We start from the raw sequence: 27202 nt of genomic DNA on the forward strand, positions 1-27202 counted from the left end.
AAATAAACGCACTTTAATAATGACAGCTCTTAAACTGTCTACTTGTTCTTAAACACTTCTGACACAAAATTGCACGAAAGCTGTGAAAGAGAGTGATGACCAAGTGTTAATTCTGACAGGCTTCAGATTCCGCCTCAATCTTGCACATATATCTATGATACTGGGATTTCTGATAGCACTCATTGGCACTTTTCCATTGACAGGGTTTGTCAACAGTTACCATCACAGTGATGGAAGTTAACTCCATTTGTGAAATATCAATAAACTGTCACATTAAGTTCATGAACTCCACAACACAAAGCATATCCAATGAGCATTTAAAGTGTCACTAGCAAACCAATGCCCAGGCTGGCCAATTATTTAAATTTTCTCCTTAGGTTTCATGAGGCTTAACCAAATTCTAATATTAAATCATTTCTTATCAAGGCAAATTGCCGGTCTATTCAGGAAATATTGCATCTGATGTAAGTTCTGATGGGTTTTAGACTTCAACTCTCTTATTGCTCATGACATAAATGTATATATAAATCAAGCATGTTTAGTTTTAAAGGAGATATTCTTTGGATTGAAGCACTGGAAATTATTTGGATAGAATTACCGTATATACTCAAGTAACAGTCAAAATTGTTTTGACTACTTTTTGAAGTTAGATTTCTGGGGTTGATTATTACATGGATACTACTTTTGAGGGGCTGAAATTCATGCCTGTCAAAATTCAAACCGCATTGTTAGCAGAAGCCCAACTGATCTCGAAACGAGGATCTCGAAACTAGTAAAGAGAAAGAAATAAGTTATGGTAATTCTGAAAACCTAGAGTGGAACGCAACAGCCAATGGACTGGAAGACCAGGAGCAGTGTGGAACAACCGGCAGACTGGACTGCTAGAGCAGGACATGACGGCCGGCACACTGACTCATAAACATTGATCTGTTATCTGTGAAGAACTAGGCTTGACTTTTACACAAGATATATGGAAAACCCCAGGCTACTTTGGGCAAAAATAGGGGGCCAACTTTTACATGAGATCAACTATTGCTCGAGTATATACAGTATAATGAAAGGGTATGGGAAGAAAGCAAGAGGTTGGCACTAGGTAATGATGGAGGAGAAAGTGATGTCTGCAGATGCTGGAGATCAGAGCTGAAAATGTGTTGCTGGAAAAGCGCAGCAGGTCAGGCAGCATCCAGGCAACAGGAGAATCGACGTTTCGGGCATAAGCCCTTCTTGATGCTCATTTGATTACCCGATACAGTCATTATGGACTGAAAAGCTTCCTTCTACACTGATTCTGTGACAATGCAGAAAGCATATAGTCCTACAGCACAGAAGCAGACCCTTTGGTCCAACTTGTCCATGCTGACCAGACATATCAATCTGAGTTGGTCGCATTTGCCAACACTTGACTCATATTCCTCTTAACCCTTCCTATTCACATGCCCATCCAGATGCCTTTTAAACTATATAATTGTACCAGCCTCCACCATTTCCTCTAGCAGCTCCTTCCATACACGCACCACCTTCTGCGTGAAAAAGTTACCCCTCAGGTTTTTCACTAAATCTTTCCCCCTCACCTTAAACCTATGCCCTCGAGATTTGGACACCCCACCCCAGGAAAAAGACCTTGGCTATTCACCCTATCTATGTCCCTCATCATCATTTGATAAACTTCAATAAGGTCACCGCAGCAGCCTTTGATGCTCCAGGGTCAAAAAACCCCAGCCTATTCAGTCTTGCCCTTTAGCTCATCTTCAGTCCTGGCAACATCCTCATAACACTTTTCTGCACCCTCTCAAGTTCAAGAACATTCTTCCTATAGAATAGCGACCAGAATTGTATGCAATGTCCTATTTGTGCTTGTATGCAGTATATTTTGAAGAGACATGCTCATCATACAATCATCGTAACACGTGGCTTGAGGGTGTCAAGGTCATAGTTTTCAGTTTCACTGAGGCCACTTGAAGCGTGAGATGCTGCTGGAAGCATAAGGCTGTTTGTATTTGAATAGTGTAATTTGAAGCCGACACTCTGTGTCTGCAGTTCTAATGCTTGTGAAGCTGGAATAAACATTCTGGTGGATTCTTCAGTATCACATTACCCGTGTCCTACTTTCTTATGACATGAGGGATTTATTTCCCATCCCTGACCATTGCTTAGCTCATTTGGATGGATGGCTGGTTTGCAATGTAGACTGATGCCAACAGGGCTGACATTACTACACTTCTCACCTGAGATGTGGACACCCTCAGTTTAAACTCACCACTGGTTGTCGTTCTCTCTAATGAGGGAAGGGTCCTATGCTCCTCTGGTGATTTTATTTGCTGATTGCCCCTTGCTCCTTGAGAGGGTAGTAGGGAGCTGTCTTTTTGAATGACTTGGTATAGGACTGCAAATAGTGATATTGGAGAGGGAGCTTCAGCCTGTATTCCGTGCAGGCAAACTGCATCTCACTCACCAGTTAAACATTGTACAGGCAAGTGAGGGAAGCACTCAGTAGAGTTTAATTGCTTTGGCTGCTTCAGATAGTGGGAAATATATCTTAAATAAGTTGATTTTTTTTTAAGTTAAGCATGTCTTGCAGCATTCTTAGAAACCTGGCTTTAAAAAGTGCTCATAAAAGCATCTTTACTTCCCTTGGGGGAATCATATCAAGAAGCCTCCATCATTCCCTCACGGAGATGAGCAACACAACCGTTGCAGGAAATCACCCATTTCTCCATCATCCCCTGCTTGGTTTACGACAGTGTGAGGATTCTTACAGTGCTCAGCCTCCAAGGGGTGACACTCACTTAGTGAGTCAGCCAGTACCTCCCCACTCCAGCCCCGTCTAGACATTCTGGCTGCATCGGATTACTTTCCTCTCTTTGTCTCGTTTCATCCTCAGGGTGTCTCAAGTCAGACGCTGAAGAAGTTCAATCGAAGTTTAATCTAAGGATTTGCTTATCATCAGCAGTTGACAATGTTTACTTGGAAAGTACTGCCCTAGAACTAGCCCTGCAATGAGGGAAGACAATGAAGGGCATTAGCGTCTATGGCAAATACACTTCCTGAGTTGGCCAACCCTGCTGGTGCAGTTCAAAGCCAACAGCCATGAGGACAGACATCAACCTTGAGATACAGCCTCCACTGATGCCAAGGGAAAAGGGATGGCATGTCATTAATTCTTGCATTTGCCTGTTTTCTATGACTAGACATGAGGGCCTAAAGTTTAATGGAGAAAGGAGGGCATCCATATGACATAGATAATGGGCATGAAAATCTGCATTTCATTGTGTTTTTAAGCTTCATGCTGTTCTCAGGCCAGTGTTGAGGGGGGTGGATATCTAAAATGTCAACCCAGCAGTGGCTAAATCACATTCAGCCTCGCTAAAGGAATATTTCCTCTTAGTTTTCTCAGTAGAGGGTCAAAAATACAAGCAGTACACGGGAACTTAGAATTTCAGCAACGTTGCTGTATTTTATAAAACCTATGATTTAATGTAGCTAATTGGATTCTGGCTAGAGAAAGGGGTTTGGTTCGCTCAGTTGGTTGGATAGCCAAGTTTGTTATGGCAGACTGATGCCAGCAGTGTGGGTTCAACTCCTGCTCTCAACCTTACCCCTTGCCTGAGGCATGGTGACTCTCAGGTTAAACCACCAGCAGTCATCTCTCTCTAATGAGAATGTAGTCTGGCAAAACAGTGAGGAATTCGCCTTTATACACAGTTATAAAGAGATGGCATACAATTCTACTAAAGATAACTCTAAAACCCCTTGTAAACACCGCTTGTCTTCTACAGACAGGAAAATATAAATGGGAGACAAATATGGGTGGAGTGAAAGCTAAAAAAATGTCCTGTAGTATTTGGATCAGCAAGAACTAACCCAACAGATCTCACGAACAAAGTTTCCCCTCAAGCTCCCTATTTCTGAATGTTCCCACTAGTTTGTGGGAGGCACAGGGTGGCTGACTCACTTACAAACAATTTCTGACTTACCTATTCAGAGTCACAACTTACAGCATCTGCTGAGGGAAGATACATGGGCCTTTCTTTATGTTTAAAGTGGCTTACCTGTGACAATGCTGCTCCTTTAACAAGATTATGTTGTCCTTGGCTTTTTGTTTTCAGACGGGTCGTAAACGCAGAGGTTCTGCTACGTCTGGGTTTATCTACTTGAAGAAGTTAAAAAAAACCACTTATACAAAGAAAGGGGAGTGGCCAGCTCAGCTTCTCTCTGGTTTGTTTTGGTTTTAGCAGTCTGGCTCTTCAGGGCTGCTGGTCAACTTAAGCTGTGGAATCGAAATAAACAGCTACAATGGAAAAAGGTCCCATGCTAAATCTCTAACATCTCTCCTGTAAGAACCTGTGTTTGATTTTATCTTCTTCTTGACAACAGGGTTATGTTGCAAGTATTTGGAAGAGCATCATTAAGGTGCAGTAGCGTTGACTGGGTTTTCAGATAAATAATGTTAATCTATATTCTGCTCTCCTTTGTTTGTGTGTAAATAAATTCTGTTTTGTTTAAAACTGAATGGTTGGACCTTCTGTATCCCTCCTGGAATATCCACTCTACACCTGCTTAAAGCAACAGGAAACATTAGGGTCTGGATTACCTTTTTGAAATGTTTTGAGGGATGTGGCCTGGTCCATAACATACTGCAGAGAACTGCATGAGAGACAGAGAGACTTTTTGCCTTCTACAGACCAGCTGGCTTCTCTTCTGGTCTGAACCCACACTGTTCAATTATCTGATGATCAATCACATAGTCATTGGCATGCAGAGGACTTTTGTCATTGGTAATTGATCCCTAGTCCACACCAATCAGTTTCAGTTGTGAACAACCACTCAACTCCAGTTCATCTGCATAATACTGGTACCCACAGTCACACAAATAGGATTTACAATGGGTGTCAGATTCCTTCCTTTCAAATCATGCAACCAAGTTACAAAACAGTTATATCTCATCTCTCAGTTTTAAAAGGTACAAAAATAAATAGATATACTCCTTACATTGGGAGGTGCTGGGGGATTGCTGTTCAACGGTTTGGAGAGCTGGTGTGGACCAGATTGGTATCAACATGAAGTTTGACCCCTGTTCTGGCTGATAGGTTTCAGGACCAAAACAAGACCCGCTTGATCTTTGATAAACACAGCAAAGCTGCAAGTGGAACCTATTCTCGGGTAGAGAATTGAAAGAGATGATGTAAACACTGAACATCAACTTACAATGGCTTGTTACTTGGTGAATAGAGCAGTACATGTCATCCTTTGTCTTGTTTGTTTACCTATCACTGATAAAACATTATTAATAAGAAGATGGTACATTATTATATATGGGCCACGTGAGAATTCAGTCATATTTTATGGATCAGTGCATTAAAATGGTAATTGTTTCAGTTAGAGTCACAGAAGTCAGCAGAATGGAAACAGGCCCTTCAGCCCAACTTGTTCATGCCTCCCAGTTTTCACAATTAATCTAATCCCATTTGCCTATGTTTGCTCCATATCCCTCCACACCCATCCCATCCATATACCTGTCCAAATATTTGTTAAATAACGATATTGTACACGTCTCCACCACTACCTCTGCCAGCCCAAAGGTAGTGATGGAAGCGAATACAATTCAATATTTAAAATTAATTGCAAATGCAGGCAGTCGCCGTGTAGTGAACAAGCTCCACTCTGGTGTCCATTAGCAAGTTGATTTGTACACAAATCAGAGTCCAGTGGAGAACAATGGAAAGGAGCTGTTTGTAAGCACAGGAAATGTTCATATGTTAGCTCTATAAAGTTACACCCCGGTCTGGGATCACATTTGTATGTATGAGCATTCGTAAGTCGGACATGGAGAAATTGGAGACACCCTGCACTAAAAATATCTGGGTAAATTAGATGGACTAAATATAATTAACTGCATCTGATTTAAATGGCATTGTAACGTTACTAATGAAAATACTTACTGGAACGATATCAAGACCTGCTTGATCCTCTTACTCAAAAATGTCAAGAGGATTTTGAAAGTTTGGGAATTGGCTGCCAGTCAAAATTGTATTTTCTTAATTAGCAGAATTGTATGATACAGTATGGAATGTTTCTAAAAATATGTAACAGAATGATGTATCCCTGTTATAATGTAACCAGTCTTAGCTCAGTGCAGTTCTTCTTTCTGTAAGCTACCTTCATCATAGAATCTCTACAGTGTGGAAGGAGGCCATTCGGCCCATCGAGTCAACACTGCCCCTCTGGAGAGCATCCCATCCATATCCACCCCTCCTATCCTATTCCTGTAACCCTGCATTTCCCATGGCTAATCCACTTAACCTACACACCCCGGACACTATTGGTAATTTAGCATGGCCAATCCACCCTACCTGGACTGTGGGAGGAAACTGGAGTAAACCCACACAGACTGGGGGAGAATGTGCAAACTCCACACAGACAGTCACCTGAGAATGGAATTGAATCTAAGGCCCTGGTGATGTGAGGCAGCAGTGCTAACCACTGAGCCACTGTGACCTCTTTGCAGGATTTCTGTACTGGGCACCACCAGGTAAGTCCTCCTCCAATCTACACACCATGGGTGTACCCAGTCCCCATAGACTGCACTGGGTGTACCTAGTCCGCATGGACTGCAACAATCCAAGAAGACAGCTCACCACCACCTTCTCAAGGGATACGAGGGAGAGACAATAAATATTGGCCCAACCAGCAAAGTCCATGTCTCTTGAAGGAATAGAGAAAAATAGGCACGTAGAAAAAGTACAATAGGAGAAGGATACTAACATTCCCCTTTTGAGACAGAAATGAAGAGGAATTTCTTCTCATGTGGGGTAATGAATCTGTAACAACTCTTTATCGCAGAGGGCTGCACATTCTAGGTCATTAATTATACTCAAAGCTGAGACAGACAGATCTTTAATCAGTAAGGGAGTCAAGGGTAATGGAGAAAAGATAGATTTCCGGATTATCAGATCAGCCATGTCTCATTGAATAGCAGAACAGACTCAATGGGCTGAATGGCTTGCTTCTGTTCCTACGTCTAATGGTCATATGACCCTATGTGTAAAGAATTGAAGTAAACAAGGCACATCCGGTGTTAACTTCATGATTTTTTCCCTACCATTTGACTTCTTGTCTCAATGAGCTTCATAACCTACACTTCTCCATAATTTTCCCCTAACTGATTATTGCAACCTCCTTAAAACTTGACCTCCACCTGAACATCTGTTGCTCTAACTCTGGTCCACTACCTATCCATCCCCTCCCCTCTCAATTTTCCCACTGTTTGTCTCTAAGCTTTAAACTGGTATTAACTTAGGTAGAAACACAAAGTAGGAGCAGGAGTAGGCTATTTGGCTCATCTAGTCTGTTCTGCCATCCAATACAATCCAAGCTGACCCTCTGTCTCAATGTCATTCTCCTGCTCTCTCACCATAACCCTTGAAACCTTTAGTCTCCAGCCAAGTATTCATTTCTTTCTTAAATATATTCAGCGATATGGCTTCCATAGTTCTATAGGTTCACCACCGTCCAGTGTTTATTGCCCATTGCCAGAGGACAGTTAAGAGTCAACCACATTGCTGTGGGTCTGGACCAGACCAGGTAAGGATGATGGTTTCCATTCCTGAAGGGCATTAGTGAACTGGAATGAAGAAATTTCTCCTCATCTGAGTCTGAAATGGTCTACCCCCATATCCTGAGAATACGGCTCCATTTATTGGAATCATAGCCCAGGGGAAACACCATTCCTGCATCCAGCCTCTCCAGTCCCGTCAGAACTTTACACATGTCAATAAGATCCTCTCTCATTCTTTTAAACTCGTGAACAGAAGCCCAGTCAAGCTGATCCCTCCTCATGTGACAAACGTGTTATCGCAGGGTTTAATATGGTGAACCTTCACTGCACTCCCTCTGAGACAAGTCTAACTGTTCTTAGATAAGGAGACCAAATCTGCAAACGATACTCCAGGTCTCACCAAGGTTCTTTACAACTGCGATGAGAATCCCTAGCCCCTCTACTCTCAAAACAAAGACCAACTTATCAATTGCCTCCCTGCCTGCTTACTGCAGAGCAAGGCTAGGGGGACAATGAGAGGAATTAGCAGCATAGACTGGAGTAGAAACTGAAACTGACTGAATGGAGGTAAGAGTGTCAGATTGAATTGATGGCAGGATGAGAGAGAGAGGAGAGAAGTGCCAATATCAAACTAAAAGATGAAGAAACAGGAAGTGTCTCGCAAAAGGATAAAGTTCTATCACTACAGGGTCCTGGAAGGCTAGTAAGCATGTCTGAATTGTGTTCACACTGGGAAGATCAATTAGGTTGAGTTTTAGTGAAGTGATGCTCAGATTTACGTGTTCAAACCCAAAATGTCAACATCAATTTCATTTTGATTTTATGAAGAAATGATTCATTTTGAACACAATGTCAAAAATGAAGCACTCAGGTATAAAATAAATACTCAACACTTGTGTATCCCGAAACCAAAGAACTGTGGGTGCTGGAAATCGGAACCAAAAACAGAAATTGCAGGAAAAACTCAGCAGGTCTGGCAGCGTTTGTGAAGAAAGGAATGGAGTTAACATTTCAGGTTCAATAACCCTTTTTCAGGATGCTACTGGTGAAGAGTAACTGGACCTAAAACATTAACTCTGCATTCTCTCCACAGATGCTGCCAGAACTGCTGAGTCTCTCCAGTAATTTCTGTTTCTGTACTTGTCTATCACTTCAATTTAAAGTCACAAAGTCGGTGTCACTATGGGGGGAGCCTTAGTTGCTTAGTGGGAAGTAGGAGGATGAGCTGGAAATGTGTGGTCAGCTAAGTCTGGTCCCCGCCCTGTGTGTGTGCCAAATGAAATGATTTGCAGTCAATTTGCGGCTGCCTGATAGGAAACCAAACAATAATATCTGCAATAGAATCTTGCCTCCAGACCACAAACACTTCCACAAGCTTGATCCCTTCCAAGTTTGTAATTAGAATGAAACACAGTTTCAAATACCTGTTATCAAAGCCATAATATCTTGTGACTTGAGTCAATGTCATACCTAATTTGGTGTTGGCTTTTTGCATCAGCTACATTCACACTATAACATGAGCAACACCTCAGCGTAAAGGCTCTGAGGATTAGCCCTGCTGATTGCGAAGTCGGAGGTGGTAAATACTGCAACAAGGAGGTGATGGCCTAATGGTATTATCACTGGACTGTTAATCCAGAGACAACAGTATAGTGCTGGAAACGCACAGCAGGTCAGAGACCCAGGTAATGTTCTGGATTCAAATCTTGCCATGGCAGATGGTAGAATTCGAATTCAATAGAAGTCTGCAATTAAGAGTCTAATAATAAGTCCATTGTCAGGAAAAACCCATCAGTTCACGAAGGCCCTTCAGGGAAAGAAACTGCCATCTTTACCTGGTCTAGCCTACATATGACTCCACACCCATAGCTAAGTGGTCAAGTCTTAACTGGGTAATAAGAGATGATTTTTTAAAAAAATGTTGCAGAAAGGATCTGAAGCTGACGGTGGGCCCACTATTTGCATACTTCAAGAGTTTAACCTGAGAATGTTTGATTGCTTGCCTCACCCATGTCATATTGAGTCAAATTTATTTTACCTCTTAAACTGCTCAACCATCTTGCACTTGGTCACTTGGCATCAGTCCAGTTTTCCAAATACTCTCCTTTAGTCTGCTACATCCAGAAACAAAAGGAAAGAGGAAGATTTTCCCCCAATGTATTGTTCCCAAGTGGATTTAATCATCAGAAAGTTTTCAAGGTTGAATTTGGCTGTGAGGCAGTAAAAGAGTGTGATTTATATTCAGTTCTCCTGGGCAACTATTGTAGGGAATATTGAAAATAATGTTGATTATGACGTGGAGGTGCCAGTTTTGGACTGGGTTGGACAAGGTCAAAAATCGCACAATGCCAGGTTATAGTCCAACGGATATATTTGAAAGCACTAGCTTTCAGAGCGCTGCCCCGTCGTCAGGTGCTAGTGAGAGAGGAAGACCTGAGGCACAGAAGTTCTAAGGAAAAGATCAAAGGGTCATACAACTCATGCGAACAAATTAAACACACTTAAGATGGCTCTTAAATCTTTAATCAGTTAGAATGGAGGTGCAGGTTTTGAATGATTGATAAAACCTCAAGATGTCTTGGGGCAGTGACTTGAAAGAAATTCTGGGATTTGCATATTAACCAGTCGAAACCTGCCCCTCAATTCTAACTGATCAAAGATTTAAGAGCCATCTTAGGTGTGTTTAATTCATTTGCATGAGTTATATAACCCCTTGATCTTTTCCTTCTAAATTTTGTGCCTAACATCTTCCTCTCTCACTAGCACCTGATGAAGGAGCTGTGCTCCGAAACCTAGTGTTTTCAAATAAACCCATTGGACTATAGCCTAGCGTTGTGTGATTTCTGACCTTGATTGACTCTATTTAAAATAAAAACATAAAACTCAGAGGACTCCCTCTACACACTCAGGCACCACATGATACCGTAAACCTGACACCGTCAACTGATCCAACACCACCCCACTCCCCCCGACTTTTCCTAGTCTTTTAATGCCCCCTCCTCCCGCCCCTTGTCTACAGGGAAGATCTGATCTTGGGGTATGTAATTCCACAGTTTCTTAACCTTGTATACAGGTTTACTGTTTCTGATATAAATCCCTGCCAATAATGTGAAACCTATAGCCTCATGTGAATCAGTGTGAAATTTCCAAGGTGAAATGAACACTTTGATATGAGGCTGTAGTAACATGAATGCAGTGAGGGGGAAACTGTGCAGTATCGAGTGAGTTTAGACAATTTCTAAAGAAGGTAATGATATTACCCCACCAGAAAATTAAATGCGTGCTGTGATCTGTTTCTTTTTTCAAATCTATAATCACAGGCAGCAGCTAGAATAACAGTCATGAAGCACATTATTAAAACAAGTCATTGTTTTTCAGTTCCAGGCTTAGATGAGGAAGGGATGTCAAGGACACGAAGCAAGGATTCATTACAGCCCAAGAAGGTGAGTAATCCATTGTTTCATTCTGTGGAACTCTGCACAGATAAATCAATATCTTGATTTTGACTGGAATGAGCAGGCCATAAGGGTCATGGTACCTAAGGGAACAGGCGAACGACTCAATAGTGAGGAAAAGAGTTCTCATCTTGTGAAACATTAGAAACAAAAACCTTTTCTAAACTGTGGGCAGGAGTTTCCTGTCCAGCATCGCAGCCTTTGGAAATATGATGGGATTGAGTCTCTGTCCTTCTGCTATTTGAAATGTTAAATGCTGCCAGATAGGCTGGGGTTTGTACTATTCAAGGGAAGGGGCGCTATTGGTTAGTTCTGTTGGCTGGACAGCTGCTTTGTGATGCAGAGTTGATGCAAACAGCGTGGGCTCGATTCCCCCACCTACTGAGGTTACCATGAAGGCCTCTCTTTCTCAACCTCTCCCCTCGTCCGAAGCACAGTGACCCTCAGGTTAAACCATCACCAGCCATTGACCTTTCATGAGAGAGAGCTACTTCTTCTGATGTCTATGGCATTGCTTACTCATAATGGGCAGACACCTTAGCAGCATTAGATGAAAGCTGTATATACCAAAGGGTATGAATTACATTCGTTGGACAGGTTTGTTGAGACTTAAAAGGGGGAGGCAGGTGGCTAATATAAAAGTCGTCTAGTTTGGTAAGGCTATTGGGTGGTGGCAGTTGGGCAAATTGAACATCGAACTCCATCCCACTTGTGTTTTGGTGGGAAGGACTCTGGGTGTGGAGGGAGTGCATCGATACTTAACGATCCTTGCAGAACACCTGAGGAGAGAAAATACAGCTGGACATATCACCTCAGGAGCCCACTAAGGATGCTTTAGTAGGAACAAGATCTGGAGGGCAATGAGGGCTGATCACTGAGCCTTCGCTCTCAGAGAAGTTAGAGACTAGCTTCAAGTTAATGTGGTCCCATCTTCTAACACCCCCCTCCCTACCCTCATAACCATGGGAACTGATTTCAGTGGAAAGTGGGACTGTGATGGAGGTCTCTAACAGAACAGACGATGAGTCCTGATTTTAATTCAGGGACACGAGTAGGTTAGGACAGTGATTTCCTTCCCTACAGGACATTAGTGAAACATGTGGATTCTTCCCCAACAACTGTCACCAGTTTCAACGTCACTATTAGACCCTTAGTCACAGATACTCATTGAATTCAAATCCCACTATCTACCTTGGCAAGCTTTGAACCTGGGTCCCCAGAACATTACCTGGGTCTCGGGGTTAATAGTCTAGTGACAATAGTACTAAGTAATCAACTTGTGGAACACTTCTTACAAGATTCACATTAGGAACAGCATTACAATAAAAAGGAACGGGACATAATTTCAAATACTTTGTCTCTATGCCTGAATTTAGCAGGCTTTTTGTCACAGACTTTCTAAAGGGAAAGATGCTCTGTCTGTTCCTTGTTTATATTTTGATTTTTATATCAGCCACATGCCTCCTCATTTTAAGTCTCCCAAAACCTCTCTGAGGAGTGCAATTCTTTCCCATTGGTAGATTTTTAATTTAAATACAGCTTTCACCTGATACTGCCAAAGTATCTGTCTGTTGCGTGTGATTAACATCAAGAGACATCAGAAGAAGTTGTTATTCTGGCAAACAAGCATATTTGCGATTTCACTGGAAATAGGGATTTGATGAAAACTTTCTACTGTGTTTGTCAAGTTGCCAGCAGATAATAGCCACACTATATCAAGTGCTTCATATATTATTGGTATTTTGTTTCTACCTGATTTGTGTTGTGTAAGGTAATGGTTCTAAAGGAGTTAATATTCATGGTATGTTGACTCTACCTACTTTACTGCTGGTCTATAGGTGAAGATTAGGAAGACTACTCCAGCTGTCAAAGGGAGCAAATGTATCTGGACCAGCTCCCTGAGGTCCTCATCATTATAAAGGCAAACTTTGGCTGATGCCGGAATGCTGAAACAAACATAGAGAATGCTGGAACAAATCAGAAATTGCTGGGAAAATTTCTCAGCAGGTCTGGCAGCACCTGTGGAGAGAAAGCAGAGTTAATGTTTAGGGTCCAGTGACCCTTCCTCAGAACTGGACCTGAAACGTTAGCTCTGTTTCTCTCTGCACAGATGTTGCCAGGCCTGCTGAGTTTCTCCAGCAATTTCTGATTTTGTTTCTGATTTCCAGCAGCTGCAGTTCTTTGTATGCTGGGGAAACTGAACAGATCCTGTCATCATGCCTGGCCAAATGTAGTTCTATCTATTGCTGTCATGCAATAAATGTCCTTGTTATCAAAAGGCAGAGAACCTCTTCTGTAGAGATTTTATGGGGGTGTATCCTCTGTTAAGACCCACTAGGTAGGCCCAAGATAAAGCAAAGACAGGGGAAGATTGGCGGCAATGAACTATCGCCAACACCTCTTACCCAGCACCATATGTTGGTAGAGGAGGTAAGGTACCAGGAGTGGTTGTTTGGGAAACACTACGATTCATTCACTGGTAATTCACCCTTTTTTCCCCATTTGTGCTCATTAGGTGAGCTGTTACACAGCAGCAGTTGGCATTCTAGGCTCACATTTGGGTTGGGGGAGGGCGTAGAGTCAGGGAGCATACTCACAGACAGGTGTACCCATTCATACCACTGATGGCCCAGCTTCGTCATCCAACCAGTGCAAACCCTCACAGAGGCAACATGGGAGGCAGCAACAAGGTCAAATGCCTGGTAGCTGGTTGACCACCTCATAGACCTTCTCAAGGCCACTTGTCAGAGACCATGCGGAATTTTCTAGTTGGGTTCTCTAGTTTGCTGATGGTGTCAGGAAGCAGCGTACATGCCAGGGTATGGCCTCAAAGCAGCCCTGGGGGTGGGGGAAAGGGGTTTACGGTGGAGAGGGAGTGAAGGCACAGCTCAAGGTTTAGTGCCCCTGGCTTTAGGTAGACTCACTTTGCAAAGGACTCACTTTACCTCCTCCACAATGTCAACCTGGATCTGGACCATTTTTCCCTTTATTTAGACCTGAATAAATTAGAGAAAGAGGGCATCTTAAAAGGAGCCTCACCCCTCTCTTATTTTCTTCAGTGTGGCTAATCTTTGAACACTTAACCCACTCCTACTGGCTACCAAGCTTTGAAAACCTGTCTGCCATCCTTAATTGATGCCTTGAATCCCTAGCCATCAATGAGCAGAGTCATGGAAAATCACTTCCCTGAGACTGTTCCCTCAAAATTTACAAATCTCTGATCCCTGTTGGACTAGACTAGGGACACTTTCTAAAGTCTATGAGAAACAAAATCTCCCCCACGTTTCCCTCATTGAGAATCACCACAAAATCTCCTGCTTCCTGTCCCGTGCTGTATCAACCAGTGTGGCCTTTTCAGGTAACATCTCATTCTAACCCTATAACTGGGTCCAAACCCTAGAATCCACTTCCTCAGGGCATTGTAAGTCATATGGACTACAGTAGTTCAAAAAGACAGCTCACCAGTGCCTTCACAAGGGCAACTAGGGACAGGCAATAAATGTTGGCCCAGCTCACATCCCACAAGCGATTTTTGGTTTTGATTTATTTCTTGTCACGTGTATTTATTACAACTACAGTGAAAAGTGTTGTTGTCCCCGATGGCATCTTAAACACAGAAAATAAATCAAAACACAAAATATTAAGCCAGAAAAATAAAACAATGAAGTTAGGTGGTCTTTGGAACAACTCTTGCTTCTAGCTTAGCCATCGGCCTAGATCCAGGCACCTCCAGTCATCACAGAGTAGTTGAGGGTGAGGGGTTTTGCTGGATATGCCATACACATTTTGTGTCCCTTCACTGCGCATGATGTTGTGGGACTCTGTAATCCACAGAATGCTAAATGTTAACAGACACAGTATGAAAAGCTGCACAGGCTATTTATTCCAGTGACTATCCCACAGGATTAAATAGAATGATCCACAAAATGGCTTTCCTTGGGGAATACTGCTGGAGGAAATCTTTGAACATTTGTTATTAATAACATAGGACCAGGGGTAGGCCATTCAGCCCCTCAAGCCTGTTCCACCATTTAATGAGATCATGGCTGATCTGTGGTCTAACTCCATATACCTAACCGGCCCATTTCCCTTAATGCCTTTGCTTAACATATATTTATGTAGAACAATACAGCATAGTACAGCTCCTTGATGTTGTGCCAATCTTTTATCTTACTCTAATATCAAACTAACCTACATACCTTACATTTTACTATCAACCATGTGCCTATCCAAGAGTTGCTTTAATGTCCTTAATGTATCTGACTCTACTACATTTCATGACCCACCACTCTCTGCGTAAAGAACCTACCTCTGACATCTCCCTGAAACCTTTGGCAAATCACCTTAAAATTATGCCCCCTCATGATAACAGAAATGTAGCTATTTCAGATTTAAAGTTAACAACCGGCCCAGGATAAACTGCTGTCTATGGAAGAAAGTTCCTAACCTCTACCACCCTTTTTATTCAATTTATTTACAGAACGAAGGCATCACTGGCTAGGTCAGTACTAATTGCCCAGAGAGGAGTTCAGAGTCAACCATATTGCTGTGGGTCTTGAATCACATGTAGACCAGAATGGCAGCTTTCCTTCACTAAAGAACATTGATGGTTCTTCCCCAACAATCAATTCACAGTCATCATTAGACCCTTAATTCCAGGTTTTTATTGAATTCCAATTCCAACATCTGCCATGGTAGGATTTGAACCCAGAACATTACGTGGATCTTTGACTTAATAACCCAGCAATAATACCCCTATGCCATCACCTTCACTGTGTGTATAGAAGCAATTCCTATCAACTCTCCTGAATGGTCTGGCCTAATATTTTGACTATGCCTCCTTGTCCTAGAATCTCCAATCAGTGGAAATAATTTATCTTTATCTACCCTTTCTTTTCCTGTTATTATCTTGAAGACTTTGATCCGATCACCCGTTAACCTCGTAAATTACAGAGAAAAAAAACTAACCAAGGATTTATTTTGGAAATCCGCCCAAAGCTTTCTTACTCACTAAAAAATTAATGAGAAAGAAAAATGATTTTAACAGGTAATGAGGTAATTCAGTGGGGCAGTTTAGGGGCTAATGGTGTTGTTATTTGGATGGTGTGAAAGTTCTCTTAACCCAGTAGTGTTCCACATGGACTATACTTCCACAGATCCATAGTTAAGGGAGATAGATTCTGTGCTGCAAATGACAGAAGCTGATTATAACAAGTGCAGCACAAGAAGAGCTAATGGAGAAAGAGAGACAGCAGGAACAGGATTTACTTCCATGCTGAACATATGTTTTGATTTTCAGCTCACAGACTACCTCATGAATGCCTTTTTCCAGTTCAGGTTAATATTGATTTCAGCCTGTGAAAGGTTTGCTCTGTAAGCATATAGTACAGATGGAGACCATTCACCCCATGTCAACTTATTGAAAGAATTATCTGAAGGATTCCACTCCTTTCCCCTTTGCACATTCTCCCCATGTCTGCATGGGTGTGCTCTGGTTTCCTCCCATAGTCCAAAGAAGTGCAGCTCAGGTGAATTGGCCATGCTAAATTGCCTGTAGTGTTAGGTGCATTAGTCAGAGGGAAAATGGGTCTAGGTGGGTTACTGTTCAGAGGGTTGATGTGGACTGGTTGGGCTGAAGAGCCTGTTTCCACACTGTAGGGAATCTTATCATTCTTACGAGCAAAGTGAATTACTTCATGCCTCCCCATATTATGCTCCATCAGCTACTTTGTTGCCCAGTCACCAAACGGGACTTTACCTCTTTGCTGAACCTCTGTGTCCTCCTCCCATCTTGGGGCATTCCTGCACAGTATTGATTCATCACCAAACTTAGATGCAGTGCTTTCTCTCCCTCTTTATCGAAATCAATCCTTCCAGAGCCCTGTCCCTCCTGATCCCTGCAATCTCCTCCAATCTTCTGAGATATCTGCATCTTTTAGTGCATTCCCAGTTATATTTGGCCTAACATTGTTGTCTGTGCTTTCAGTGGTCTATGGCCCAAGCTCTCAACCTATCAACCCCTCTTCCACCCTATGTCTCTGTACCTCACTTTCCTCCTTTAAGACATTCCTTACAACCTCACTTTGACCAAGGTTTTGGACAGCTAAACAAAACTCTTCTCTTGTGGTGAGATGCCATATTTTCTTTCATCATATTCCTGTGAAGCGTCTTGAAAGGTTTAATTAGATCAAGGGTGCTATATAAATTTAAGTTGCTGCTGTTGATTAAATGTAGATTGGTGGGCACTTACTCGATGCCTGTACAGGATCATGAGAGAAAATTAGACTAATAGAGAGCAAAATGAGGAGAAAACTGGCGTAGCAGATCTACAGATAATGTTCTAACTATTTCTGCCCATCAAATCATCCACAACGATTTCGATAAGCTACCACAATCTACAAGATTTTGAAAATATATTTCCTTTTTCTGGTTAAAGTTTGTAACTCATTTTTATATATAAACCAATAAAATGATATTTATTTTACCTCTTTTTTTATCAATATGTAGTTGTATAAATAAAGGGGACTGAGAAGTATGATAGAACAGGCGGGAGGGAAAACAATCAGTACATATATATATATTTCTGGTGGTGAACAGTCTCCAGAGGTAAATGACTGGCAGTGGCTAATCATTGGCGGTGAATCTGCCGTGGAGAATCATCAACAACCAGCTATAATTCTAGCCTCTCCATGTTATGTTTACTCCGTCATTGTTGTCTGCGTGACTCACAAGTTTCACAAATAGAAAGTGCACAGTTTCATAAATGATCAGTAGGAAATTCTGCCTGACCGCTGCAACAAACAAATCTTCAATTGATTTTCCATCTTCAACATTGAAGAAGTTGGGCATATAAATGTTAGCTTGAATATTTCTAAGAAAGGCTCAGTTTTCAAAGTTTTTAGCCTTGCACTCATCCTGACAACTCACAAGAGTACCAATTCAAGGGGAAGCCCAGTATAAGAGGAGAATGTTGATTGGTTGTCAAATGGACCCTGATGGGTAGAGTCCACTTGCCAACCAGTCAGCAACCTCCTCTCTTACTATAAATGTTAAATCCCACACAACACCAGGTTATAGTCCAACGGGTTTATTTGTAAGTACAAGCTTTCAGAGTGCTGCTTCTTCGTCAGATAGTGAGTGGGACAGGATCATAGAACACAGAATTTATAGTAAAAGATCAAAGTGTCATACAACTGATGCGATGTATTGAACAAACTAAGATTGCTGTTTATCAGCTAGAATGGGGATGCAGGTTTCAGTTCATTAATATGTAAATCCCAGAACTTCGTTCAAGTCACTGTCCCAAGATAATTTAAGGTTTTATAAAAAAAAGGTGACATCTCAGCTCAAACAATTCATTAAAGGTGTGAGGTTACAGTCTGTCTGTATCCCAAACTTGAGTCAGACTGGTTCTATCTCCAAAGTAGGAATTTATAAAGTGTCACATGGACTGACTGCCGACACATTGCGCATTTTTTGAACAAAATAGAAGGTACCTGCAAATACAAATCTGTAAATGCAAATTCACCCCATAGACTTATGTGTATGTGTGTATGCACATGAGAGAGAGAGAGAGACAGTGTGTGTGTGAGTGTATGTGTGTATGCACATGAGAGAGAGAGAGAGAGAGAGAGAGAGAGACAGTGTGTGTGTATGTGTGTATGCACATGAGAGAGAGAGAGAGAGAGACAGTGTGTGTGTGAGTGTATGTGTGTATGCACATGAGAGAGAGAGAGAGAGAGAGTGTGTGTGTGTGTGTATGTGTGTATGCACATGAGAGAGAGAGAGAGAGAGAGAGTGTGTGTGTATGTGTGTATGCACATGAGAGAGAGAGAGAGAGAGACAGTGTGTGTGTGAGTGTATGTGTGTATGCACATGAGAGAGAGAGAGAGAGAGAGAGACAGTGTGTGTGTATGTGTGTATGCACATGAGAGAGAGAGAGAGAGAGAGACAGTGTGTGTGTGAGTGTATGTGTGTATGCACATGAGAGAGAGAGAGAGAGAGTGTGTGTGTATGTGTGTATGCACATGAGAGAGAGAGAGAGAGAGAGAGAGACAGTGTGTGTGTGAGAGTGTGTGTGTGTATGTCTGGGGGGCGGAGAGTGGGAGAGAATGTGTGAGTGTGTGTGTGTGTGTATGTGTGGGGGGGCAGAGAGATGGAGAGAATATGTGTGTGTGTGTGTATGTGTGGGTGGCGGAGAGAGGGAGAGAATGTCTGAGTGTGTGTATGTGTGTGAGTGTGTGTATGCGTGGGGGGCAGAGAGAGGGAGGGAATGTGTGAATGTGTGTATGTGTGTGAGTGTGTGTGAGTGTGCGTATGTGTGGAGGGGCGGAGAGAGGGAGAGAATGTGTGAGTGTGTGTGTGCGTGTAAGTGTGGGGGGCAGAGAGAGGGAGAGAATGTGTGTTTGTGTGTGTGTGTGGTGCGTGTGTGTGAGTATGTGTATGTGTGTGTGGCAGAGAGAGGGAGAGAATGTGTGAGTGTGTGTATGTTTGGGGGGCGAAGAGAGGGTGAGAATGTGTGAGTGTGTGTGAGTGAGTGTGTGTATGTGTGAGGAGCATGGAGAGAAGGAAAGAATATCTGAGTGTGTGCATGTGTGTGTGTGTGTGAGTGTGTGTATGTTTGGGGGGGCAGAGAGAGGGAGAGAATGTGTATGTGGTGTGCGTGTGTGAGTGTGGGTGTGTGTGAGTGTGTGTATGTGTGGGGTGCGGAGAGAGGGAGAGAATGTGTGAGTGTGTAATTGTGGTGCGTGGAGAGAGGAGAGAATGTGTGTGTTTGTATGTGCGTGTGGTGTGTGTGTGTGAGTGTGTGTATGTGTGGGGCGCGGAGAGAGGGAGAGAATGTGTGAGTGTGTGTGTGGTGTGTGTGTGTATGTGTGGGGCGCGGAGACAGGGAGAGAATGTGTGAGTGTGTGTGTAGTGTGTGTAGGTGTGGGGAGCTGAGAGAGGGAGAGAATGTGTGTGTTTGTATGTGTGTGTGTGGTGTGGGTGTGTGTGAGTCTGTGTATGTGTGGGGTGTGGAGAGAGGAGAGAATGTGTGTGTTTGTATGTGTGTGGTGTGTGTGTGTGAGTGTGTGTATGTGTAGGGCGCGGAGAGAGGAAGAGAATGTGTGAGTGTGTGTGTGGTGTGTGAGTGTGTGTATGTGTGGGGCGCGGAGACAGGGAGAGAATGTGTGAGTGTGTGTGTGTGGGGGGGGCGTGGAGAGAGGGAGAGAATGTGTGTGTTTGTGGGTGTGTGAGTGAGTGTGTGTATGTGTGGGGCGCGGAGAGAGGGAGAGAATGTGTGAGTGTGAGTGTGTGTGTGTGGCGTGGAGAGAGAAGAGAATGTGTGAGTGTGTGTGTGTAGTGTGTGTGTGTGTATGTGTGGGGCGCGGAGAGAGGGAGAGAATATGTGTGTTTGTATGTGTGTGTGGTGTGTGTGAGTGTGTGTATGTGTGGGGCACGGAGAGAGGGAGAGAATGTGTGTGTTTGTGTGTGTATGTGTGTGTGTGAGTGAGTGTATGTATATGTGGGGGGCAGAGAGAGGGAGAGAATGTGTGTTTGTGTGTATGTGTGTGGTGTGTGTGTATATGTGTGGGGCACGGAGAGAGGGAGAGAATGTCTGTGCTTGTGTGTGTGTGTGTGTGTGAGTGTGTGTATGTGTGGGGGGGCGGAGAGAGGGAGAGAATGTATGAGTGTGTGTGTGGATGTGTGAGTGTGTATGTGTGGTGGGCGCGGTGAGAGGGAGAGAATGTGTGAGTGTGTGTGGTGTGTGTGTGTATGTGTGGGGGCAGAGAGAGGGAGAGATTGTGTGAGTGTATATGTGTGTGGTGTGTGTGTGTATGTGTGAGGGGGCGGAGAGAAGGAGAGAATGTGTGAGTGTGTGTATGTGTGGGGGACGGAGAGAGGGAGAGAATGTGTGTGTGTCTGTGTACGTGTGGGGGGCAGAGAGAGGGAGAGAATGTGTGTGTTTGTGTGTGTGTGGTGTGTGTGTGAGTGTGTGTATGTGTGGGGTGCGGAGAGAGGGAGAGAATGTGTGTATGTGTGAGTGTGTGTATGTGGGGGTACTGAGAGAGGGAGAGAATGGGTGAGTGTGTGAATGTGTGGGGGGCGGAGAGAGGGAGAGAATGTGTGAGTGTGTATGTGGAGTGTGTGTATGAATGTGTGTATGTGTGAGGGGGCGGAGAGAATGTGTGAGTATGTGCGTGTGAGTGTGTGAATGTGTGGGGGGGGAGAGAGGGAGAGAATGTGTGAGTGTGTGTATGTGTGTGAGTGTGTGTATGCGTGGGGGGCCAGAGAGAGGGAGAGAATGTGTGTGTTAGTGTGTGTGTGGTGTGTGTGTGTGAGTGTGTGTATGTGTGGGGCGCGGAGAGAGGGAGAGAATGTGTGTGTTTGTGTGTGTGTGGTGTGTGTGTGAGTGTGTGTATGTGTGAGGTACGGAGAGAGGGAGAGAATGTGTGTATGTGTGAGTGTGTGTATGTGTGGGGCGGAGAGAGGGAGAGATTGTGTGAGTGTATGTGTGTGTGGTGTGTGTGTGTATGTGTGAGGGGGCGGAGAGAAGGAGAGAATGTGTGAGTGTGTGTGAGTGTGTGTACGTGTGGGGGCAGAGAGAGGGAGAGAATGTGTGTGTTTGTGTGTGTGTGGTGTGTGTGTGAGTGTGTGTATGTGTGGGTGGCGGAGAGAGGGAGAGAATGTGTGTGTTTGTGTGTGTGTGATGTGTGTGTGTGAGTGTGTGAGTGTGTGTATGTGTGTGGGGCCCGGAGAGAGGGAGAGAATGTGTGAGTGTGTGTGTGTGGTGTGTGTGTGTATGTGTGGGGGCGGAGAGAGGGAGAGATTGTGTAAGTGTATGTGTGTGTGGTGTGTGTGTGTGTATGTGTGAGGGGGCGGAGAGAAGGAGAGAATGTGTGAGTGTGTGTGAGTGTGTGAATGTGTGTATGTGTGGGGTGTGGAGAGAGGGAGAGAATGTGTGAGTGTGTGTGTACGTGTGGGGGGCAGAGAGAGGGAGAGAATGTGTGTGTGTGTGTGTGGTGTGTGTGTGTGAGTGTGTGTATGTGTGGGTGGCGGAGAGAGGGAGAGAATGTGTGTGTTTGTGTGTGTGTGGTGTGTGTGTGTGAGTGTGTGTATGTGTGGGTGGCGGAGAGAGGGAGAGAATGTGTGAGTGTGTGTGGTGTGTGTGTGTGAGTGTGTGTATGTGTGGGTGTGGAGAGAGGGAGAGAATGTGTGAGTGTGTGTGTGTGTGGTGTGTTTGTGTATGTGTGAGTGGGCAGAGAGAGGGAGAGAATGTGTGAGTGTGTGTGTACGTGTGGGGGGCAGAGAGAGGGAGAGAATGTGTGTGTTTGTGTGTGTGTGGTGTGTGTGTGTGAGTGTGTGTATGTGTGGGTGGCGGAGAGAGGGAGAGAATGAGTGTGTTTGTGTGTGGTGTGTGTGTGGTGTGTTTGTGTATGTGTGAGGGGGCAGAGAGAGGGAGAGAATGTGTGTGTTTGTGTGTGTGGTGTGTGTGTGAGTGTGTGTATGTGTGAGGTACGGAGAGAGGGAGAGAATGTGTGTATGTGTGAGTGTGTGTATGTGTGGGGCGGAGAGAGGGAGAGAATGTGTGTGTTTGTGTGTGTATGTGTGTGTGTGAGTGAGTGTATGTATATGTGGGGGGCAGAGAGAGGGAGAGAATGTGTGTTTGTGTGTATGTGTGTGGTGTGTGTGTATATGTGTGGGGCACGGAGAGAGGGAGAGAATGTCTGTGCTTGTGTGTGTGTGTGTGTGTGAGTGTGTATGTGTGGGGTGCGGAGAGAGGGAGAGAATGTATGAGTGTGTGTGTGGATGTGTGAGTGTGTATGTGTGGTGGGCGCGGTGAGAGGGAGAGAATGTGTGAGTGTGTGTGGTGTGTGTGTGTATGTGTGGGGGCAGAGAGAGGGAGAGATTGTGTGAGTGTATATGTGTGTGGTGTGTGTGTGTATGTGTGAGGGGGCGGAGAGAAGGAGAGAATGTGTGAGTGTGTGTATGTGTGGGGGACGGAGAGAGGGAGAGAATGTGTGTGTGTCTGTGTACGTGTGGGGGGCAGAGAGAGGGAGAGAATGTGTGTGTTTGTGTGTGTGTGGTGTGTGTGTGAGTGTGTGTATGTGTGGGTGGCGGAGAGAGGGAGAGAATGTGTGTGTTTGTGTGTGGTGTGTGTGTGTGTGTGTGTGTGTGAGTGTGAGTATGTGTGTGGGGCCCGGAGAGAGGGAGAGAATGTGTGAGTGTGTGTGTGTGGTGTGTGTGTGTATGTGTGGGGGCGGAGAGAAGGAGAGAATGTGTGAGTGTGTGTGAGTGTGTGTATGTGTGGAGTGTGGAGAGAGGGAGAGAATGAGTGAGTGTGTGTGTACGTGTGGGTGGCGGAGAGAGGGAGAGAATGTGTGTGTTTGTGTGTGTGTGGTGTGTGTGTGTGAGTGTGTGTATGTGTGGGTGGCGGAGAGAGGGAGAGAATGTGTGAGTGTGTGTGGTGTGTGTGTGTGAGTGTGAGTGTGTGTATGTGTGGGTGCGGAGAGAGGGAGAGAATGTGTGAGTGTGTGTGTGTGGTGTGTTTGTGTATGTGTGAGTGTGGGGGGCAGAGAGAGGGAGAGAATGTGTGAGTGTGAGTGTATGTGTGGGTGGCGGAGAGAGGGAGAGAATGAGTGTGTTTGTGTGTGTGTGGTGTGTGTGTGGTGTGTTTGTGTATGTGTGAGTGGGCGGAGAGAAGGAGAGAATGTGTGAGAGTGTGTGAGTGTGTGTATTGTGGGGTGTGGAAAGAGGGAGAGAATGTGTGAGTGTGTGTATGTGTGAGTGTGTGTATGTGTGGGGGACGGAGAGAGGGAGAGAATATGTGTGAGTGTGTGTATGTGTGGGTCGCGGAGAGAGGGAGAAAATGTGTGAGTGAATATGTGTGTGTGCGTGTGTGTATGTGTGAGGTGTGGAGAGAGGGAGAGAATGTGTGTATGTGTGAGTGTGTGTATGTGTGGGGCACGGAGAGAGGGAGAGAATGTGTGAATGCGTGAATGTGTGGGGGGCGGAGAGAGGGAGAGAATGTGTGAGTGTGTATGTGGTGTGTGTGTATGAATGTGTGTATGTGTGAGGGGGCGGACAGAGGGAGAGAATGTGTGAGTATGTGCGTGTGAGTGTGTGAATGTGTGTGGGGGGGAGAGAGGGAGAGAATGTGTGAGTGTGTGTATGTGTGTGAGTGTGTGTATGCGTGGGGGGCCAGAGAGAGGGAGAGAATGTGTGTGTTTGTGTGTGTGTGGTGTGTGTGTGTGAGTGTGTGTATGTGTGGGGCGCGGAGAGAGGGAGAGAATGTGTGTGTTTGTGTGTGTGTGGTGTGTGTGTGAGTGTGTGTATGTGTGAGGTACAGAGAGAGGGAGAGAATGTGTGTATGTGTGAGTGTGTGTATGTGTGGGCCGGAGAGAGGGAGAGAATGTGTGAGTGTGTGTGTGTGGTGTGTGTGTGTATGTGTGGGGGCGGAGAGAGGGAGAGATTGTGTGAGTGTGTGTGAGTGTGTATATGTGTGGGGTGTGGAGAGAGGGAGAGAATGTGTGAGTGTGTGTGTACGTGTGGGGGCAGAGAGAGGGAGAGAATGTGTGTGTTTGTGTGTGTGTGGTGTGTGTGTGAGTGTGTGTATGTGTGGGTGGCGGAGAGAGGGAGAGAATGTGTGTGTTTGTGTGGTGTGTGTGTGTGAGTGTGTGAGTGTGTGTATGTGTGTGGGGCCCGGAGAGAGGGAGAGAATGTGTGAGTGTGTGTGTGTGGTGTGTGTGTGTATGTGTGGGGGCGGAGAGAGGGAGAGATTGTGTAAGTGTATGTATGTGTGGTGTGTGTGTGTGTATGTGTGAGGGGGCGGAGAGAAGGAGAGAATGTGTGAGTGTGTGTGAGTGTGTGTATGTGTGGGGTGTGGAGAGAGGGAGAGAATGAGTGAGTGTGTGTTTACGTGTGGGGGGCAGAGAGAGGGAGAGAATGTGTGTGTTTGTGTGTGTGTGGTGTGTGTATGTGTATGAGTGTGTGTATGCATGGGGGGCCAGAGAGAGTGAGAGAATGTGTGAGCGTGTGTGGTGTGTGTGTGTGAGTGTGTGTATGTGTGGGGGCGGAGAGAGGGAGAGATTGTGTGAGTGTATGTGTGTGTGGTGTGTGTGTGTATGTGTGAGGGGGCGGAGAGAAGGAGAGAATGTGTGAGTGTGTGTGAGTGTGTGAGTGTGTGTATGTGTGGGGTGTGGAGAGAGGGAGAGAATGTGTGAGTGTATGTATGTATGAGTGTGTGTATGTGTGGGGGACGGAGAGAGGGAGAGAATATGTGTGAGTGTGTGTATGTGTGGGGCGCGGAGAGAGGGAGAAAATGTGTGAGTATGTGTGTGGTGTGTGTGAGTATGTGTGAGGTACGGAGAGAGGGAGAGAATGTGTGTATGTGTGAGTGTGTGTATGTGTGGGGGCGGAGAGAGGGAGAGATTGTGTGAGTGTATGTGTGTGTGGTGTGTGTGTGTATGTGTGAGGGGGCGGAGAGAAGGAGAGAATGTGTGAGTGTGTGTGAGTGTGTGAGTGTGTGTATGTGTGAGGTGCGGAGAGAGGGAGAGAATGTGTGTATGTGTGAGTGTGTGTATGTGTGGGGCACGGAGAGAGGGAGAGAATGTGTGAATGTGTGAATGTGTGGGGAGCGGAGAGAGGGAGAGAATGTGTGAGTGTGTATGTGGTGTGTGTGTATGAATGTGTGTATGTGTGAGGGGGCGGACAGAGGGAGAGAATGTGTGAGTATGTGCGTGTGAGTGTGTGAATGTGTATGAGTGTGTGTATGTGTATGAGTGTGTGTATGTGTATGAGTGTGTGTATGCGTGGGGGGCCAGAGAGAGGGAGAGAATGTGTGTGTTTGTGTGTGTGTGGTGCATGTGTGTGAGTGTGTGTATGTGTGGGGGGCGGAGAGAGGGAGAGAATGTGTGTGTGTGGTGCATGTGTGTGTGTGTGTATGTGTGGGGGCGCGGAGAGAGGGAGAGAATGTGTGAGTTTATGTGTGTGTGGTGTGTGTGTGAGTGTGTGTATGTGTGGATGGCGGAGAGAGGGAGAGAATGTGTGAGTGTATGTGTGTGTGGTGTGTTTGTGTACATGTGAGGGGGCAGAGAGAGGGAGAGAATGTGTGAGTGTGTGTATGTGTGGGGTGCGGAGAGAGGGAGAGAATGTGTGAGTATGTGTGTGTATGTGTGAGTGTGGAGGACGGAGAGAGGGAGAGAATGTGTGTGTGTGTGAGTGTGTGTGTACGTGTGGTGGGTGGAGAATGTGTGTGTTTGTGTGTGTGTGGTGTGTGTATGTGTATGAGTGTGTGTATGCATGGGGGGCCAGAGAGAGTGAGAGAATGTGTGAGCGTGTGTGGTGTGTGTGTGTGAGTGTGTGTATGTGTGGGTGCGGAGAGAGGGAGAGAATGTGTGAGTGTATGTGTGTGTGGTGTGTTTGTGTATGTGTGAGGGGGCAGAGAGAGGAAGAGAATGTGTGAGTGTGTGTGTGTGTGGTGTGTGTGTGAGTGTGTGTATGTGTGGGGCGCGGAGAGAGGGAGAAAATGTGTGAGTATGTGTGTGTGAGTGTGTGTATGTGTGAGGTACGGAGAGAGGGAGAGAATGTGTGTATGTGTGAGTGTGTGTATGTGTGGGGGCGGAGAGAGGGAGAGAATGTGTGAGTGTGTGTGGTGTGTGAGTGTGTGAATATGTGGGGGGCAGAGAGAGGGAGAGAATGTGTGAGTGTGTGTGTGGTGTGGGTGTATGAATGTGTGTATGTGTGAGGGAGCGGAGAGGGAGAGAATGTGTGAGTATGTGCGTGTGAATGTGTGGGGGGGAGAGAGGGAGAAAATGTGTGAGTGTGTGTATGTGTGTGTATGTGTGGGGGGGCAGAGGGAGAGAATGTGTGTATTTGTGTGTGTGTGTGGTGTGTGTGTGTGTGTGTATGTGTGGTTGGTGGAGAGAGGGAGAGAATATGTGAGTGTGTGTGTATGAGTGTGTGTATGTGTGGGTGGTGGAGAGAGGGAGAGAATGTGTGAGAGTGTGTGTGTGAGTGTGTGTATGTGTGGGGGGGAGCAGAGAGAGGGAGAGAATGTGTGAGTGTGTGTGTGTAGTGTGTGTGTGTATGTGTGGGGCGCGGAGAGAGGGAGAGAATGTGTGAGTGTGTTTGTGTGAGTGTGTGTGTATGTTTGGGGGGCAGAGAGAGGGAGACAATGTGTGAGTGTATGTGTGTGTGGTGTGTGTGTGTG

At 45.0% G+C, this 27202-nt stretch overlaps 1 long non-coding RNA gene across 1 annotated transcript in view; it reads left to right on the forward strand.

Moving 5' to 3' along the window:
* Positions 1-11024, forward strand: part of LOC148149051 (uncharacterized) — a 59250-nt gene extending 48226 nt beyond the window's left edge. The window contains exon 4 of the long non-coding RNA XR_015758315.1: positions 10934-11024. This is a non-coding gene — a long non-coding RNA (uncharacterized LOC148149051). The remainder of the gene's footprint in view (positions 1-10933) is intronic.
* The last annotated feature ends 16178 nt before the right edge of the window (positions 11025-27202 follow it).

Source organism: Chiloscyllium plagiosum, unplaced genomic scaffold, assembly GCF_037043375.1.
Source record: "Chiloscyllium plagiosum isolate Xiang-an unplaced genomic scaffold, Cpla_swu_hap1 HiC_scaffold_10, whole genome shotgun sequence".
NCBI classification, from domain to species: Eukaryota; Metazoa; Chordata; class Chondrichthyes; order Orectolobiformes; family Hemiscylliidae; genus Chiloscyllium; species Chiloscyllium plagiosum.